The sequence below is a fragment of the Triturus cristatus genome, chromosome 5_2 (genome assembly GCF_964204655.1).
Source record: "Triturus cristatus chromosome 5_2, aTriCri1.1, whole genome shotgun sequence".
In the NCBI taxonomy this organism is placed as follows: domain Eukaryota; kingdom Metazoa; phylum Chordata; class Amphibia; order Caudata; family Salamandridae; genus Triturus; species Triturus cristatus.
This window is the reverse complement of record NC_140588.1, coordinates 578,287,194-578,305,726: the sequence shown is the minus strand read 5'-3', so window position 1 is coordinate 578,305,726 and position 18,533 is coordinate 578,287,194. Positions and strand designations below refer to the sequence as shown.

Genomic DNA, 18,533 nt, shown 5'->3' with positions numbered 1-18,533 from the left:
TCATCCCAGGGGTCAGGGAAGCCAGTAGGGGTAGGGTCCCCAAAGGGTTGATCATACGCACCTCCCCCTGCATCATTTGAGGTGTTGTCATCATCATCATCATCATCATCATCATCTATTGGGGTAGGTGATGGTGTGGGAGAGTGGTGAGGTGGTGGAGGAGGAGGAAGAGGAGGAGGAGGAAGAGGGGAAGGAATCCTTAATGGAGAGGTAGCAAAGTCTCTCTTCTTTGGTGGTGGTGCGGGTGCAGGCATGTCTAATGGTCTTTTCTTGATGCGGAGCATTAAATGACCAGTCTTAGGATCCTTCATTAGAGTCTTTTAGGCAGGATCTGGTCAAAACAGTTCATATGTGGGAAACCGATCCTTCGGAGCAGAGGGCTTCGGTGCCGGACGTTTTTGGGGAGTCGATTCAGTAGCGGTTCTAGGTTTGGAACCGTGTAGTTTTGAAGTGTCTTTATCTGTTGGAACCGGTTGCTGTTTTTTCGGTTCCGAGGTCTTTGGCTTGTAGGTCTCAGGGCCTTTGAGCAGGCGTTTTTTAGTCGGCTCAGAGGGTGTTGTCGGTGCCGAGGAACTGGTGCTAGCCTTCGACGCCGAGTGCTTTAATGTGGGAGCAGCTGTCGGCGTGCATGAGGTGGATGAGGCCTTTTTGATCGGTGCCGGATGTTGCTTCTTGGTACCGAGGGTAGGCTGACTCGAGCCAGAGTAGCTTAAAGGCTTACTAGTCTTCTTTACCGTGCCCGAAACGGGGCATGGGAAGCAGTGTCTCGGCGTGCACCTGGGCCTGGAGGTGGTACCTAAGCCTTTTTTGCCGGTGTCGAGGGGGTGGGTGAGTGGGTCGGGTCGATGTCTGTACTCACGGCCCTTTGAGCTGGAGTGATGTCCTCGACGTCGGAATCATCTGCTTCGGAGGCGCTGATGATGGCTTCCTCGACTCGACCCTGCTCCGGAACATCGACGCCTTCTTGAAAGATGTCGTCGGGGATCGAAGAGGACGAGCGCGCCATTGTCCTTCGAGCTCGTCGGTCCCGGATGGTCTTTTTGGAGCGGAAGGAGGCACAAGCTGGACAGTCTCTGGCCTCGTGCTCCGGTGAGAGGCAGAGGTTGCACACCTCAAGTAGGTCGGTGTGGGGAAACTGCGACCCACATCAAGGACACTTTTTAAATGGCGTCCTTTCCATGAGCCGGAGAGGAGGCCCGGGTAGGCCCGAAGGCCTTTGTCGACGATCGGAATCGAAGACGTTGAAGGGTCGCGTGTGGCTGGAAACGCGATCGAAAACAATACCGTCGAGATGGGAAGGATTGTGCGTCGAAAGAGAAAACAGTCAACGGTTCCGAACTGGAACGCGAGAACACATCCGAGCCCGATGGCGGAAAAAAACTATCGGAGGATGGAGCCGATGCCCATGCGCACTATCAGCCAAAGGAGGAGTCACATACCTCGTGACTTCCAAAGACTTTCCAAGACAAAAACAAGTGCAAACATCCGGGCCCAACACCAGATGGCTATCTATGCACAGTGTGTAATCTGCAGCTCATATGCCTCCAACATTTACTTCAGGCCTGTACAAAATGCTTCTGTCTCGTTATACTCATACCTATCATGTGGGCCATGTGCGTTGGGAGAGACCTCGGCCGCAACCTCAGTAACAAAGAGAGGGAAGTAGCATGTTAGAGGGCACGCCACACTGCGAATCATGTAGGTCTTACCGAAACCCCACCAAGCTTGTGTACTATTGGTACTACACCCCAGAGAGGCTCCACCAGGCTGACTCTACACAAAGTCCAGACTGCTGGAGGGGATGTGGGAAGAAGGGTACGCTGGTCCACCTTTTATGGGAATGTGACCATTTACAGGCTTACTGGACGCAAATCCTTGAAGACGTCGACAAACATCTTGACACGGAGCTCCCCTGGCTTCCTGCATGTGTTCTCCTGGGGTCACCGAACCCGCTCACTCACCCTCTGAAAACTAGGAGAGGGAGGCAGATTGCAATAGCACTTGATACCACCATCTAGAACATACTGATACATTGCAGATCCCCCGAATTCCAGCACACACAGGGTGGATTCAGCGGCTGTTGCATGTCCTGGGAATGGAAAAGATCTCACTCACAGTAGCGGGGAAGGGCTCAACTTTTAGCAACCTCTGGCAGCCATTTCTGACTCTTCTTGCTAAGGGCTTCCAGGAGCTGACTTGCCCCAGATAGTTACGCCTCTTGCGACTTAACGCACAGGATCGCTCCACATAGGCAGGACTGGTTTAAGGGACGACACCTAGCGCCGCGCTGCGACACAGAGGGCAGTGGACTGGGGGGGGTGGTTTGCGGGAAGAGGTCTTTTCGGTGTTTTCCTTCTCTTTCTCTTTTCTACTTTTCTCTGGGCGAGAGGTGGAAATGTTTGTTATTTACTGTTTATTTTCTGTATCAATGCAAATGCCGATATAAGCTGTGGGGCTCTGCGTAACCTGTCTTGATGCACTCTTGCCTCTTGCATTGTTTCAATAAAAAGATTTAAACCATAAATAACTCTCATTCCAAGGAACACATGGAATAAACATGTAAAAGTCACAACCCTCATAGTCCTGTGTCCACTATCATGCTCCCTCTTTCTTCACTGCTCCAGCAGCCTCCTGCTGGAGGCTGGTCTGGAAATTTGTTATTGCTTTTATTTACCTATAGTGTATGCTTTGCCACTAATGCTCTTAGTTCCCTTACAGGTGCGCGGTTTGTGCTCCTCAAGCAGTAAATGTTCAATTATTCACAGCATGCAAAAGCAGTCCGTCTGCCATTGAAAACTCACAGGGATTGTGGTGGCCAGGGCAATAGACCTCATAGGTTAAGCCTAGGGTTTCTAACACTTCCTCTGGGTCCCCAGTACCAAAATAAGTTAAAAGCCCGTATTAATGCAGACGTCAAAGGACTCTTATATGGAGTACACCTCCTAAATCCCTTTTTGATGAGGAGTTTTGTGATGCAGTAGATGCCACTATACATAAAGCAGTGTTAGATGCCATGGCCCCCCTCAAGAAGAAACTATGTAAATGGTGCAGAAGAGATTTGAACCACTCCCCTGGAAGATGTGCCCGGGCCCTCCAGGGTCACTCAACCTCAGAGGAGGCACGGCTCAGATCACCGAAATGGTGGAGAAAATACGACATGAACCGAGAGTAAACCCAGATGCCTTCAATAGGCTCAAAATATCTTTCCTGTCCCATTTCTCACCCCCAGGGTACGACCTCATTACTGCCTCTTCTGAAGGGACCGATAATACAAGCACCTCTTGCCCAGGGTGTTTAGATCCACGACCTTTGGAATCTCTTAAAAGAGAGGATTAGCGAGGGGAATCTTAGAACGACTTGGTCAATGATGGACCTTGACACTCATCCTTGAACAACCCTCTGTCCAAGACCCCGAAGAAGGCGAATTCCATTAACTCCACGTCAACATGCTATAGCCAGAGCATATTCTCCACGCCAATCATGCAAATGGGCACTGGGGAAAAAAATGTAGCCTCATGTGGCAGGTAGGTTGAGAAAACCCTTAGAAAAGAAGATTCACAATCGTCTTAGGGCAGAGTGCCCCTGTCTGTCTTTGGATGGTGAAGTGGCCCTTACCCCAAAATAGAAGCAAGAATGGCCACTTACGTGGTCAAGTATGTCCGCAAATCACAAAATGAGGACTGACCACTCCCGGCGCTCGTCAGGGTAAACTCTGGGACATAATCGTCTAGCTCACAAAGTCCTTAGTTATGGCCAAGGAGGCCAAAGAATCAGGGTGCTTAATTTCCATGGAAGTCCTCGCTGGTTGGGCACAGTGTATTGTTATTTTTTTGGGTAATGCAAATGGTGTCATTTTTACAGAGGCTAACGTCCAATTTGCTCATGCTGGATCCTAAGCTAGGGGACGCTGCAACCTCTGAAGCAGGTCCCATTGCCCAAGGGGGTCTTTTTGGAGTTCATTTTAAGGAGATTGGCAAGTTTGTTCACCTCCTTGAATAAGGAGCAGGCTTTTATTAAACAAATATTCACCTCAAAGGTTTTCTCCAGAGCTGCTCAGGGCAAAGGACACTTAGTCTGCCGATTCCACATCCAAGTCCCTTCCAGAGGTCAAAGATCCAGGCATGGCCAATGGCAACATCAAGCTAGATTTTTGATTTTTCTTCTCCCGTAGAAGCTACACACACCACTGGAGCTCCAGGGGCTCCTTTGGAGGCACCAGACACTAAAGAACTCAAATGCAGGAGAGTAGGATCTGCTTCTTATGGTTACCCCCACTTTTTGCAGCAGTAACACTGTTTTTCGACTTTAGGCTGGCTGGGGCCCAGCTTTTCCTCTCTAAATGGATTCCTAATACCTTAGGTGCACAACAGACTGGATTCTGAGGTGCCCTTATAAGTCCCTAGAAAATGTTATACTATGTACCAAGGACATAGGTACCCCAGAGGCCTACCAGGGGCTGCAGCATGTATTATGCCACCCCTGGAAAGCCCTCCAAAATGACACCACATGTCTGCTACTGCAGCCTGGGTAAGGTGGTGCATGCACCCTTACTGAGATATAGGTTCACTATATCTCACCTATCACTGCACATATAAACCTATAAGTCACCCCTATGGCAGGCCTTATCAATCCTGAAGGCAGGGTGCTTGGTTTTGTGTGAGAGGGTGCCCCAGCATAAGCAGAGCCCCTCTGTGCCTTCAGAATCTCTTCTCCGGGGTTGTCTGTGATGCAGCCTGACCATATACTCTTCCGTGCATTATAACTAAACGGTAAATGCTAACTTTGGACTGGCTGCACGGAAACATGTTGTGTTTGATGTCAAACACCTTGGAATCATACCCTCACACCAGTAACTGGTGTGGGAGTAGTATCCCACCCTTCTAGAGGGAGAGACATGACAGCACCGGTATACCCGGTACCAGCTTAAAAGAGCCCTGGCATCACAAAATGGATTCTGCAGCCATAGACACTAGTATGGCCTCCTGCTGCTGACCAAAACTCCAGCAGGGGAGGCCTGGACAATAGGTTTCCTGTCACAGGGAGGTGTTACCACCTCCCAGACGGGCTTTAATGTATTGGGGCTGGGTGGGTGCACTCAAGAGTGCTTTGCAGTCCTGCACTGGGGGCACATTTGGTGTCCCTGTGCATAGTTCAGCTCAAACAGGTTGCAAGGGCTACCAGCCTCTGCTCTGGCACGAAACTGGACAAAGGAAATGGGTGTAGCCACCCCTCTTTCCAAACCCTCCCATAGGTGGGTCCCTTGAGTTAGTCCAACCCCATCCTTGGGTATAAAGAGGGAACCACTGTAACCAGAACTTTAGATATTCCTGGACGAAACTCTGCAACTGAATCCTGGACCTTCGACGATCTGTTCAACGCCAGATGAGCGAAGAATCTCCCTTGGGGTAAAGGAGTTACTCCCCTGCTTGGCAGGCACCAAAGACACATCTGTCTGGTCTGCATCTCCGCAGGACGCCAAAGACTTTGCAACACCAGAGGTGGATTTCCAGACTTCCCAGAGGCCGAACTGAGTCCCCAGCAAAGCTGAGATCCGTAGCCCTTGTGGGTACCGCGGAACCGAAACCCCTGGACACCGTGCACACTTGCAAGTGCATCCGCTTCCCGACGACTCTCGAGGCTGTGCATTGGGTTACTTGTAGCCCAGACCCCGAGCACCTTTTGCATCGAAGACTGTGGGCCTACACTCCACAAGTGTTCTGTGAGCCCGCTCTTTGCATTCCCGCTTGAGGTACCTTCGCGAGCCCAGGTCAGTCGAATGGTGGGTCCCTGTGAAGGCAACTCTTACTACAATTGGGCTTCCCTGGTTGCTCCATACGTGCCTTGACTCTCCATCGCTTGGGGAGTCCCCAGGACCTTGCTGGTCCACACCGAAGCATCTTTCTCCTTTACGCGTGGGTTGCTGTTGCCAATACTGGTTGTGTCCAATCCGGGCTCAAATCCAGCTCCTGGTCGTCCTCGACACCTCTTTCACCTGAAACACCCGACATCGGTGAGCATTCGTCTATCGTGCCCCTGGCAAGTGACCCAGACTCTGTCACCTCTGCTTTCAGGTTCTTCACATCTTCGATCCAGGCTTGGACCTCTTCGGACACTTCGCACCTTCCCGGCAGCAGCACTTCTTCGCAAGCTGCAATTGAAAACAAAGGCGCGACCCAACACCATTTGACACTAAGCACCCGGCTTCCCTGGGTGAGTTAACTAGAGTGCTCCCGCGGGTGTTGACCCTAGAACTGTCTAAGTCCAAGAGGGTTTGGTCCTAGGCTATTTCTAAGTGTCCTTTAACTTTAAAAATCTAACTGCGACTTTCCCCATAGAAGCTAACGGGAGCTCGCGGCTGTGTTCTCACACTGCACACGGTCTCCGTGGGTGCCCTGTGTCACTACCTTGGATGGTTCCTTGGGGTCCCAGCGATTCTACAGGCTCTAGGCATTGTGTCTAGTTAAGTCGTGGTTCTTATACCACTTTCTTAGTATATGGTTTGGCTCGCCCCTAGGGCCTAATGTATATTGTGCTCATTTACTGTGTTATTTTAAGTCTAACTTATGTGCTTTTCCCTCTTGCCTCATAAAGAGACTAGAGGGGTGTGTTTAGTAATATTTTTTTTTTTTTTTTTTTTTATTATTTTCAGTGGCAGAGGCATACAAAATACAAGGATTAAAAAAAAAAAAAAAACATTTTAGACAATGACAATCGATCGCACAATTATTAATACATTAGATTAAATCCAGTTTTCAATAGGAGACCAAAGTTTCCTAGCAAATGTCTTCTTTCTGTGTCCTTTCAAATTGTACACTGCTTTATCCATTCTATAAACATTTAACAGTTTTCCCAGCCATTGCTCAAATGATGGGGGATCAGAATCTAGCCATCTTGAAGTAATACAAGAACGATAAATAGACATTCCAATAAAAAGAAAATGTTCTTGATCAACGGATAAGCTCTCAGATGGAGCATATAAGCCAAAAATAATCACAGATGGACATAGTTTAATATTAACATTAAGCAGATTGGTCAAAAACTTTTCTATCCTGTTGATATATACAGTTAATTCAGAACAGCTAAAGAACATATGGCAAGAGTCAGCTGCTAAAGTTCCACAGCGGCTACAATTAATACCTTTCGTAGCTTTCCATTTGGCCAGTTTTGCCGGTGTATAATAAAGATCTAAAGATGCCATGTAGTGTTGACTTTTAAGAGAGCTGTTAACTAATGTTTTATTGCTAATCTCAAATGCCCTTGCAAGATCTATTCCGTCTGTACACAGTATCTTTTCCCATTTCTGGGTTTGCAAATCAAGATCATCATGCAACCTATTGACCATTGATTGGTAGATTATGCCAATACGACTATTCCTCCTAACATTTTCCATGACTATATTGGTCTCCATCGCGTTGGTATATGAGAGGTGTTTTTTTTCCAAAAAGCTGCGAATTTGTAAATATTTAAAAAATTCGTTTCTGGAGAGACCAAATATATCTTGAAGGTTGGAAAAAGACATTAAAGCCCCATTTTGATACAATTGCCCAATTGAATGAATCTGTCCCAGACGGAATCGATTCATAGGAATGTCTTGAGGAATACCAAGTAATGAGAGATTGCAACAGATGGGTGTATAAAAATTATATTTTGGAGTTAGCCGTAAGGTTTTGTTAATTTGTCTCCACACCAAAAAAGCAGAAAGAAGAACCTTAAATCTTGTTTTTTTGTAATAGCTTGGCTCCATGAATATCAATAAACATTGACGCACGTGAGCACCCATAAGCATCTCAAAAATAGATGGTGACATAAAAGTTTCGTTAATATGATCATGAAATAATAGAACCTTTATATTTTTAAGAGTTATAGCCCAATAATACATTCTAAAGTTCGGGAATCCTAACCCACCACGCTCTGGCGGTAAAATACACCATTTTAAGGATCTTCTTGAACGGCGATAACCCCATAAAAATCTGGACAGCATCCTATCTATTTTGTTAAAGAGGGACATAGAAAAAAATAATGGAATAGTACGAAAAAAATAGAGAAATTTTGGAAAAATCAGCATCTTAATGACATTGGTCCGTCCAAATAGAGATAAATGTAAATTATTTATCCTTTCTAAAGTTCTATTAGTGGATGTGAATAAAGGATCCAGATTTAATCCAACTATATCATCTATTTTAGATGATATAGTTACACCAAGGTATGTAGCAGTATCATTTAGAGCAATATCAGTGGGTATACCGGTTTTAGAATGTATAATTTGGGTTTTCGAAATATTTAGTTTGTATCCAGAAAATTTACCAAATTCACTGGCAATTTCTATTATTTTGGGTAAGGCAGAAGGAGAATCAGAAGTTACAATAGCCACATCGTCTGCATATGCTAGGACTTTATGGTCTATCTCCTGGAGTCGTACAGGTGGAATACCGGGTTCTATAATTAATCTATTCAGATAGGGTTCTAGATAAAGTGCAAATAAAAGTGGAGAGCAGGGGCACCCTTGTCTGGTCCCCCTAGTAATTGAAAATGGACTAGATATATCCGTGCCTAGTCTTATTACACCCTTTGCATTAGAATAAAGTAACTGTATAGCTTTAATAAATTGTGGTGGGAAACCCTTCCATTTTAGTACGGACCAAAGGAACCCCCAGTCTACTCTATCAAACGCTTTTTCAGCATCGAGTAAGATAACTCCGACTGGGGATTCCTTTGCTTGGGCCCAATCAAGCATTGCGATAACACGTTTAACGTGATCTGTAGTGTCCCTGTGTTTAATAAACCCGTGTTGGATATTAGAAACCAGGCCCGGCATAACTTCGTTTAGTCTATTTGCAAGAATTTTAGAAAAAAGCTTGCTATCGGCTGTAATCAAAGAGATAGGACGGTACGAGCCTAATTCCTTTGGGTCCTTATTCTTTTTAACAAAAACAACTATAGTAGCTGTAGACCAGGAATCAGGAGCTTCCTCTTGAAATGCTGCATTAAAGATTTTAAGCAACTCTGGTTTCAGCAAGAGTCTAAATGTCCGATAAAATTCCAGAGGAATCTGATCGGGCCCCATAGCTTTACCAGCTGCGAGACTCATAATAGCCCTTTCAATCTCTTCCCAGCTTATTAATCTAGAAAATAAATCTGTATCTTCTATGCACAGAGAAAGTTGGTTAATATTTTGTAAATAACCTTTGGGGTCAAGGGTCTTATCAGTTTCATTGTTAAAATCGTTATACAACATCTTATAGAAGCCCTGAAATGCCTCTAATATTCCTTCCCTGCTTTCGTGAAGGACCCCATTTGTGTCTTTGACACAATGTATTTCATTAAAAGAAGATTTTTGTCGTAAACGCTGAGCTAAAATTTTTCCCGTACGTTCACTAAGTTCGTAACGTTCCGTTTTATATTGTTTGAATTTTGCAGCTACTTCTTCGGCAATATGTGTACGAAGACCTGAACGTTCAATAGTTAAGCGAGTTTGTACATCCTCTATATTAGCATTATTTTTGCATGCGGTAGATAATTCCATCTCCAACCGCCTTATCTTATTTAACCTGTCCCTAAAATCTGCTTGGTTTTTTTTCCTCTTATAATTTGCAAAACTGATTGTCTCGCCACGTATAATAGATTTGAAAGAGTCCCAGACTACTTGCGGGGAGGCAGTATCGTTGTTTATCAAAAAGTAATCTTTAATGATATTAACCATAAATTGAAGGTATTCTTCATCTAGTAGTAAATTTCTTTGAAATGACCAAGATCTGATAGAATTTATGCGGTCGGTAGGAAATTGCATCTCAGCAATTATAGGATTATGATCTGAAATGACTTGTGGTAGTATCTCGATGCGAATTTTCTCCAAAAAAAATGATGATACAAAAAAATAATCTAAACGGACAAATTTTTGGTGAGGAGTAGAGAAAAAAGTATATCCGGGGTCATTGTAATGAAATTTGTTCCAGACATCAGTTAACCCATTACTTAGTACCAGGTCTCTAAGTGCTTTATAAGTTTTGACCTTTCGGCCCATGTATCTCTTCTCTAATTTAATATCCCAGTCGGCTGACATGTGTATGTTTAAGTCTCCACAAACTATGGTCGGTTGTGCCCAAGTGGATAATTCTGCATTCATAATATTAAATAATTCGGCATCATCCAGATTGGGACCATAAATACAACATAAAGTAAATTTGCAATTTCCAATTTTTAGCTCGACCAGTCCCCATCTACCCCATTTATCGGAAAGAGTTTTTACACATTTCCCTATTCCCTTTCGCATGCAAATTGCAACACCTCTTTTGGTACCCATTTGCTTAGATGTAATCAAAACTTCCAATCCCAAATTATTCAAAAGACAACGTTTATCCCATGAAATATGAGTTTCCTGTAAGCATAGGAGATCGATATTCAGCCCTTGAAGCATTGTTCGGAACATAGCAATCTTCTTTAGATCATTGAGACCGTTAATATTAATAGTACATATTTTCACCTTTTTATACATTTCCAAAATAATAGAAACAGATTATCGACCGTCATCAGACGTATTTGCTCTTCAGTGTTATCACTTAAATGCCTTATAATCATCCCTGTGCTGAACACCTCTGCCTTACACCCCCACCACCAACCCTTGCCCTTACCCACCCCTACCCTTATTCCCAGAACCCCTCCCCCCACCCTCCCCAATGTATGAGGCACAGGAGCTATCAGTTCCTGAAGCGAATGGATGCCGTGTCCCCGACCCATGGCGTCCTTAAGAGAAAAAAAAACAAAAGAAGAAAAATCAGAAAAGAAGGAGGGAAAATATAACGATGGAGAAGCATAATAGCCCTGCATTCAGATAATTATACAGTACAGTATAATTATTACGCTCCATTTCTGTATTTATCATGCTATACATCAAAGATCTTTTTGTTTGTTCAGAGAGATTCCAGATACTCCTTAGCTTTGATTGTAGAAATAAAGTATTTTGTCTGACCCTTGTATATAGTCTTTAATTTTGCAGGGCCTTGAAGGAATACTGCTACTTCTTTTTTCTGAAAATCAGGAATTAGTTGCTTCAGTTGCCATCGTTGAGCCACAGTAGCTTGGCAGTAGTCTGGTCGCACAAAAAACTGAAACCCTGGACCATCCACTTTCTTGTCTGGTCTAGCATTTGCGAATATCACTTCGCGAGCAAGAAAATTATTAAATGACACCAGAATGGCCCTAGGATAATTTTCTTGACCTTGTCGTGGTTTCCTTGTTGTAAAAGGGAATCTATGTGCTCGTTGTATTTCCCGAGCCCAATCCCAATCAGTGATGTCAGGAAAAGCATCTTTTAATAAGTTAATAATAAACTTCCTCGAGTCCCCTCCTTCTTTATTTTCAGGGATCCCCAAAAAACGCAAATTGCTTCTACGGGCCTGATTTTCCAAACTGGCTAGTTTGTCGGATAGGTCATCCTTTTGTGCTTTGAAATCTCCCACTTCTTGTCTTTGAGCCAAACATTCTTCTTCTAATACAGATATCCTAGCCTCGGCTTCAGTGACCCTGTCAGCAGTCTCTGAGCATAGTTTAATTGCACGTCGTACTGCATTTTTGACTTTAGCACATGTCATTTGCATACGTTGGTTCTCAGCCTTGCTCTCTGCTCTGTGACACATCATAGTATCAAAAATTGTTTTCAGCGTGATCTCTTCGTTATTCACTTGCTGTAAGCTGGGATCGAGTGTAGCAATATGACTGGGCCCCGGAATATTATCGGCAACAGAAGCGGTGGTTATTGAGTTAGAGGATAAGGAATTAGAAGCAATCTCTTGGCTTGTTGTACGAGAAGATCCCTTCTTCCTCAGCTTCTTTTTGATAATGGTTCCCACATTAGTGTTATCAGGACTCATACTAACCTCACCCTCAAAAGATAAGCTTTCACCACTAGAATCTGCCCATTCTTTATTAAGACCAGTTGCTTCATCGGATGAGAGTTCTGATAGTGAGTAGAAATTTTCAGGGAGCTCTTGATTATGTTGATGCCCATTGGTTTCTTTTACACTTGATGCTTCATTTGGTAATAATACCGGTGATGGAAGAGAGCATACTCTATCGGTGATAGCTCCATCCGGAACTGCAAGTCCCATAACCCCCTTCTTCAACGAATCGGTCGAAATTAAAATGGGTGTCAAAATAGAGGGATTATTAGAGTCATTCTGATTATCACCACTTATGAATAACTGATTGACAGACTGTCCTGCGGTTATATCAATACTTTGGTTAGCTTTGTCATTTATTTTCTTTTTTGCAGCATGTTTTTCAAATAAGTCTGGCAAAGTTTGTAATGCAGAGCTTTTTATGCCGATTATTTCATTGGTTTTAGCAGCAGCCCCCTTATTAGAATTCTTACCCTGTTTGATGGAAGATTTGCCAGGGATCAGTGGTGTTGGCTCTGCCATTTCGATCTCCTCGTTTTCTTGCTCCATATTGCTCAAATCGGGCTCAGGACCAGTTTTTCTGGTGCTGCGTGTGGCTATAGAAGATGGAAGTGGCGTCCTCTTCTTCTTCCGTGAACCACCTCTTCCAGGAAAAACGCTACTCTGTGGCCAGCACAAGCAAAGTATAACACGCCACAGCGGAGACCGCCGATTAAGTTCAAAGAAATTTAGCAACATTCGTGAGCTCTGCCTGACGCCAGGATATTTTGTAACAAAATATAGTCGCTGTAAACTGGAGCGCAGCAATGATATTTCTTCTCCGTTTTGATGCAGTGTGTTTAGTAATAAATACATATATTTTATATATATATACACCTTGTGTGGTCTCCTTTCATTTAGCCACTCAAGAGATCATAGACTGGTAAAACAAACTGCTTTACATTATTTCAAGACTTAGCCTGCAGGCTGCTCTCCATAGCTACCACTAGGATAGCTTTCAATAAAGGTTGTCTTTAACCTATCATCAATAAGGGGTTGTTTGGACTGGTGCAAGGTGCCCACTATAACTAGTGGACAGCATATACCAGGCCAACTTCTCACAGTAACTATGAATGTTCGCCCTTTTTCCCTATCAAGATTAGGGGGCAGGTTGGCAAGTTCTCTCTCCAGCTTAAGAGCGGGTACCTCGGATGTCTATGCCCTGCGGACAATGCCAGGTTTTCACACCGAGATCTACAGATTACCCAAACACAGCCCTTCCGTCGCATCCTTATTGTCATGTCAGCCCAAGACCCCTCCCTTGTAGACGAAGGGATTGTGGACCAGTTGACAAAAGGCTCTATGGCTCCCACAGTGGTAGATTCCAGGGGTTTCATAAGTGTGAGAAAGTGCCATCTTTCTTGCATGGTATGCCCCCACTTTTTGCTGAATGTGCTTTGACTGAGGGTGCCCTGGACTCCTGCCAATCAAGTGCCCAGGGCCTATGTTCCTTCCCCAAAACCCAAATTGGCAAACCCTGGCCACACACACACACACACACCCCCCCCCCCCCCTTTGCAGGCTGAGTGTTTGGGTGCAGACAAAAACAAAGTCGACATGACACATCCCAGTGTGCCATGCCCATCACCTACACTGCCATGGCATACATCAGCCACCCCTCTAGCTGGGTGCCTTATGCCAATGGTGTGGGCACAGGAGCAGGAGCCCTGCGCCCCTACAGTGCCCAGGCCCTTGCTGCCATTTAAGAGTACATGGTGCTGAGAGCTCGTCAAACATGAGCTCCACAGCACCATAATGGCAACACTAAAGACTGAGAAGTTTGGCATCAAACTTCTCAGCACATTAAACCCACACTGATGCCAGTGTGGGATTTAATGTACCAAGCACCCCAGAGGGCATCTTAGGAGGTGCCCCCTTAAACCTAACCTACAATCCACGTCTGCTCCGAGGCTGCCACCCAGCAGACATGTTGCTGGACCCCTCGGTAGGAGAGCCCCTGCTCTCCTGGGCCTGCAACAATGCACATCCTGGGCAAGGTGCTAAATCTCCTCCCCCAGGATGGGCAGGGGGAAGCTTCAAAGGCATGCCGCCTCTGTGAGCTTCCACAGGCCACTGCAACCCCCCACTCTGGCGGGAAGCTTTGGCTGAAAACCCCAAATAAGGACAGGGGATGTGCCAGCCTGCCAACCCCACCCCTCAGGTGGGGGATGAGAGGTGAAGCACATCTCCGGGCTCTCATCATCTTGAAGATGGGGAGCCCTACCCTATCAGGACTAGGCTACTGCCCCCTCCCACAGGAGAGAGGCAGGATAGGGGGGTGTACACCCCAGGACAGGGACACATTGGTCCCTGCCCTTCACCTACCTGTAACGCCCCTAAATCTAGTATTTAGGGGCACCCTGAACCTTCCTTCCCCAGATTCCAGATTCAAAACTACAAAGAAGAGTAATAAGAAAGAAGACCTGCCCTGCAGCTGCTAAAAAATAGGAAGACACCAACTGCTTTGGCCCCAGCCCTACCGGCCTGTCGACCCTCGAACCTGCTCCAACCCGGCATCTCTTGTGGCCAGCAACCTCACAAACCCCGGAGGACCTGGCTACCTTTTGGCTCTAAGCCCCTGGGACTCCCATGAGTAGAGGCTCTACTCAAAACCTACCTCTAATCCCTAGCAGCAGCCCGGAACCGCGAACCCAGCACACTCGGCACCAGCCAAGCCTGGCCAGTGCCGGAGTGGACAAAGACCACGAGGACGACCCCACGGCGACTGTGACCCCGAGTCCGACACCCAAGGACCTCCGTCCACACTCCTGAAGGAGCCTGCAGCCTCAGAACAAGGTGCCCCCCCCCAACCGCGATCAACAGAGGGTAAGATTTCCCGATACCAAAAGGCACCCCTGCACGCGGCGCCCCGCGGCCCCCTGTGCCCAATCCCGGGGTACCTACCTATCCTCCAACTACCCAACTTACCTCTCGAAGTGGTGGTGGCACCTGAAGAATCCTCGTCCCCGAGCTTGCAGCCTTTTTCCAAACCGGAGATTTCCCATTGAAATCAATTGAGCGCCTGGCTGCTCAAAAGCACCCTGCACTCAGCCGCCCGAGTGGCCCTGGCAGTGAAACCTCTACACCTACCTACTTCCCCACTTGCCCTGAGCAAGTGACCAGGAGCCCAGCTCCCACAGCCGCGTGGCTTGCCAGTCAGCAGCCACCAACCAAGGCCCCCCCTATCCCTCATAGGATAACATTGGGCCTAACTCACTCTGCACCCGGCCGCCCTAGAGTCGCTGGGGGTGAACCAACTGTACCTACCTGAACCTGGGGATCCCCCCCCCCCGAGTCTTTGCCCAGAACCTCAACTCTGCCAGTCGAGTATTTACCCTTAAACCGATAACTCTATTTTCCTCATAGGGTAACATTGACTGGCTTTTTCCTGAAATTTCTTCCAAGTGTGGACTTTTCAAATCTTAAAATATTCACCAAAAATCAGCCGAGTAACGAAAACGAAATTACTCACCTGCTCTTAGGTGAGCTCCCAGTGCTGGATCTTGGTGCCCAGCACTGACTCTGAAAAATACTTACAACTGTACTTACCCATAACCCAATTTTCTTCCATAGGAAATCATTGACTGATTTTCTGTGAAATTTCTTCTAAGTGTCAATTTCTGCAATCTTTAAATATTCTTCAAAAATCGTATAATATCTGAAAACGTAATTACTTACCTGTTTTGGATAAAGGTGCCAGTACTGAGTCTAGGCACCCAGTACAGGATTACAAAAGTAACAAGAACATACTGTACCTGCAACTTGAATTTTCTTCCATAGGGAATCATTGACTGTTTTCTTTGAAATATTTTCTGAAAGTCAACTTTTATAAATAGCTAAATATTGTTTAAAAATCATTACAGTAATTAAGTCGACTTTCATCACTTGATTCTGAGTACTGACCCAGGACTGAATCCAGGATCCAGTCCTGGAATTCCAAAAGTAATCCAAAAAGTAATCTATTGCAAATAACTTGAATTTTCCATTGAGCTCATTGTTGTGTTTAAAAATAGTTGGATATTGCAACCACTTGTAACTGTTTACAAAAGTCAATTGCATATTGCAAAAGTATTTATATGAAACATCTCATTCTGAGAAAGTATATTTTAAATCCAAGTGTTGGTTCTAAAATAAAGCATATATTTTTTATATATAAACCATTGGCCTAGAGTTCAGTTATTGAGTGTGTGAGACCATTTGCTGACTGAGTGTGTACAACAAATGCTTTACACTGTCCTCTGATACTGCCTTACTGCTCGACCAAGCTACCACTTTAGAGAGTAAGGTTATATCTAACTTTAGCCTCTGTCACACCCTGGGGGACTGTGGACTCTGTACACCCTGTACCTATTAAGGAACAGTATATACAGAGCCACTTTCTCACAATAAGTAATGTGTTTGTGGTGGAAAAGAGGGTCGGGGAACAGTGCCTGGTCATTAATCTACGGGAGTTCAATGAGTGGCAGGTGTTCCACCACTTCAAGATGGAGGGGATTAATCTTTTAAGGGACATTCTGAGGCCTAACGACTTGCTCGTCCACTTAGATCTAAAGGACACCTGCCTCGCAATCCCCATCTACCCACCGCATCGCAGATTCCTCAAATTTCAAAGGGGATCTCAGACATTCAAATTCACACCCCTTCCATTCGGGCTGTCCTCAGTGCTTCACCAAGATTCTGAAGCTGGTGATGGAACACCTCAGGTCCAGGGGCATTCGCTTGATAGTGTTACAGAACAACATTCTACTAATGGAACAATGTCCCAGGGAAAGCTACTCCAGATAATGTCAGATCTCCTGGTACGCTGGTATTTGGCATCAACAAAAGGAAATTGGTCCTGTTTTTGACCGGGAGTCTCATGTTTCTGGCATTCATGATAGACGGCATGCAGGCAAATTTAAGTCTGCCTTCCCAGAAAATGAACATGGACTACGCAAGTCACACAACAACCAAGAACATGGGTACGCCAGATCGCATGCATGGTGGGCTTCCTTTCGTCATCCATTTAGGTAATTTTGCCGTGCCAGCTTCATTACAGGGCCCTACAACTCCTCAAGGCATCACATGTTTGGAAGGGAATCACATACCCAGGCATAAAGTCTGGGGGCTTTCCAACATGAAACCAGGAGAGGAAGATATTTGGCTCACAACTACATCTGGTCTTAGAATCGGACGCCGGTAGAAGCAGTTGGAGGCCCAGATGTATAAAGTTCTCTTCAGATGGAGAGTGACCAATGCTTAAGATCAATTGCCTTAGACTGCTTGCAGGAACCTTCGCGGTACAGTGTTGAACCAAGGGCAAGATCCAATGTTGTGTCCTTCTCAAGATGGATAACATCGCAGCAGTTAGATATATAAGGCACCAAGGAGACCCAAAATCCTGGATCCTCTCAGACCTGGCCAGATATTTCTGGGATTACTGCTGAATTAGTCAGATCAGACCAGTTTAGTTTTCTCCACTCCTGAAGCAGCAGAGATAGGATAGGTGGTCCTTTGGATTCTTCAATACGACACTGCAAGTACCACTACATGGTTTGTCTACAGGTCTCCCCAACAGACCGCAGACCTCTAATATGGGATTACCACAGATTATCTTTACTTTTATTCTAGCACGCTAAATCAGCCTCATCTCTGCTCCCACTCGAGGAGGCAGAATTGCTACCCTAATTCGGTGAGTTTTTATCTTTTGCGACAGTGCGTGAAATCTAAATGCCAGCCATTACCCATGAGTGTTTCCCTTCTTTGTTGTATGGTATGTTTGTCACTGTGCTATTTGCACTAACACCGATAGCAGCATACTGAAAAATATTATGCATGCCACACTAAAATGAGAATATGTTTACAGATCCTTTCTCCCTGTATTAAATTGGGTGTGATGGGGATACTTCACTCCCGTACCTGGGCCTCATTGACTTCGCTGCTGGTGAAAAGTCCTAGCAACTTCACGTTGAAGTCCCCTATCACTATTAGTGGAGAGCTTCGGTGGTATCCTTCAAGTTTGGTGATGTGTTCTATTAACTATTTCAATAGTTCTCCACGGTCTTTCCGTGCTGGTTTCACATAGATGTTTATTAGCGTGATAGCCTGATCCTTAAAACCAGTTTGCTTTAGATGCAGTATCTGAAGATTGCCGTGTTCTGTTGTTGTAATCTGGCACTTCGCCTTGAGGTCTGTTGACAAATATATTCCTATACCACCTTTCCGCTGGCCAAATTTTCCGTGTCTGGTGACCGGAATCAGGGCGCGAGTGAAGCCCTGGATTGATATTGGCTTTGATGCCCACATTTCCTGAAGCGTTAGGATCAAAAATGTGTGGAGATATCTCAATGTTTCGGGGTCGTTGAACCTTCAGGCCATGCATATTACACTAGAAGAGTCTTAAGTTTGATGTTGTCAGGTTCAGTCTGGTCTCTGTAACTTTGATTTAATCGGTTGTTGACTGCCGATTGATAGATCCCACAACCAACCACCATTCGTTCCTTGTGGGCTACCCTCCCAGTTGAATCGATGGGAGCCCCTTGACCTCACAGAAAAGCTCAGGAGTCTGTTAAGTGATCATGGAGACACCTTGTGTGCTTTCATGACTGACTGGCTACTGTT

At 45.5% G+C, this 18,533-nt stretch overlaps 1 protein-coding gene across 5 annotated transcripts in view; it reads right to left on the bottom strand.

Annotated features, from left to right (window-relative positions):
* LOC146829023 (uncharacterized) overlaps nt 1-18,533 on the bottom strand; it is a 308,530-nt gene that overhangs the window by 224,229 nt on the left and 65,768 nt on the right. The gene's annotated exons all lie outside the window — the stretch shown is intronic.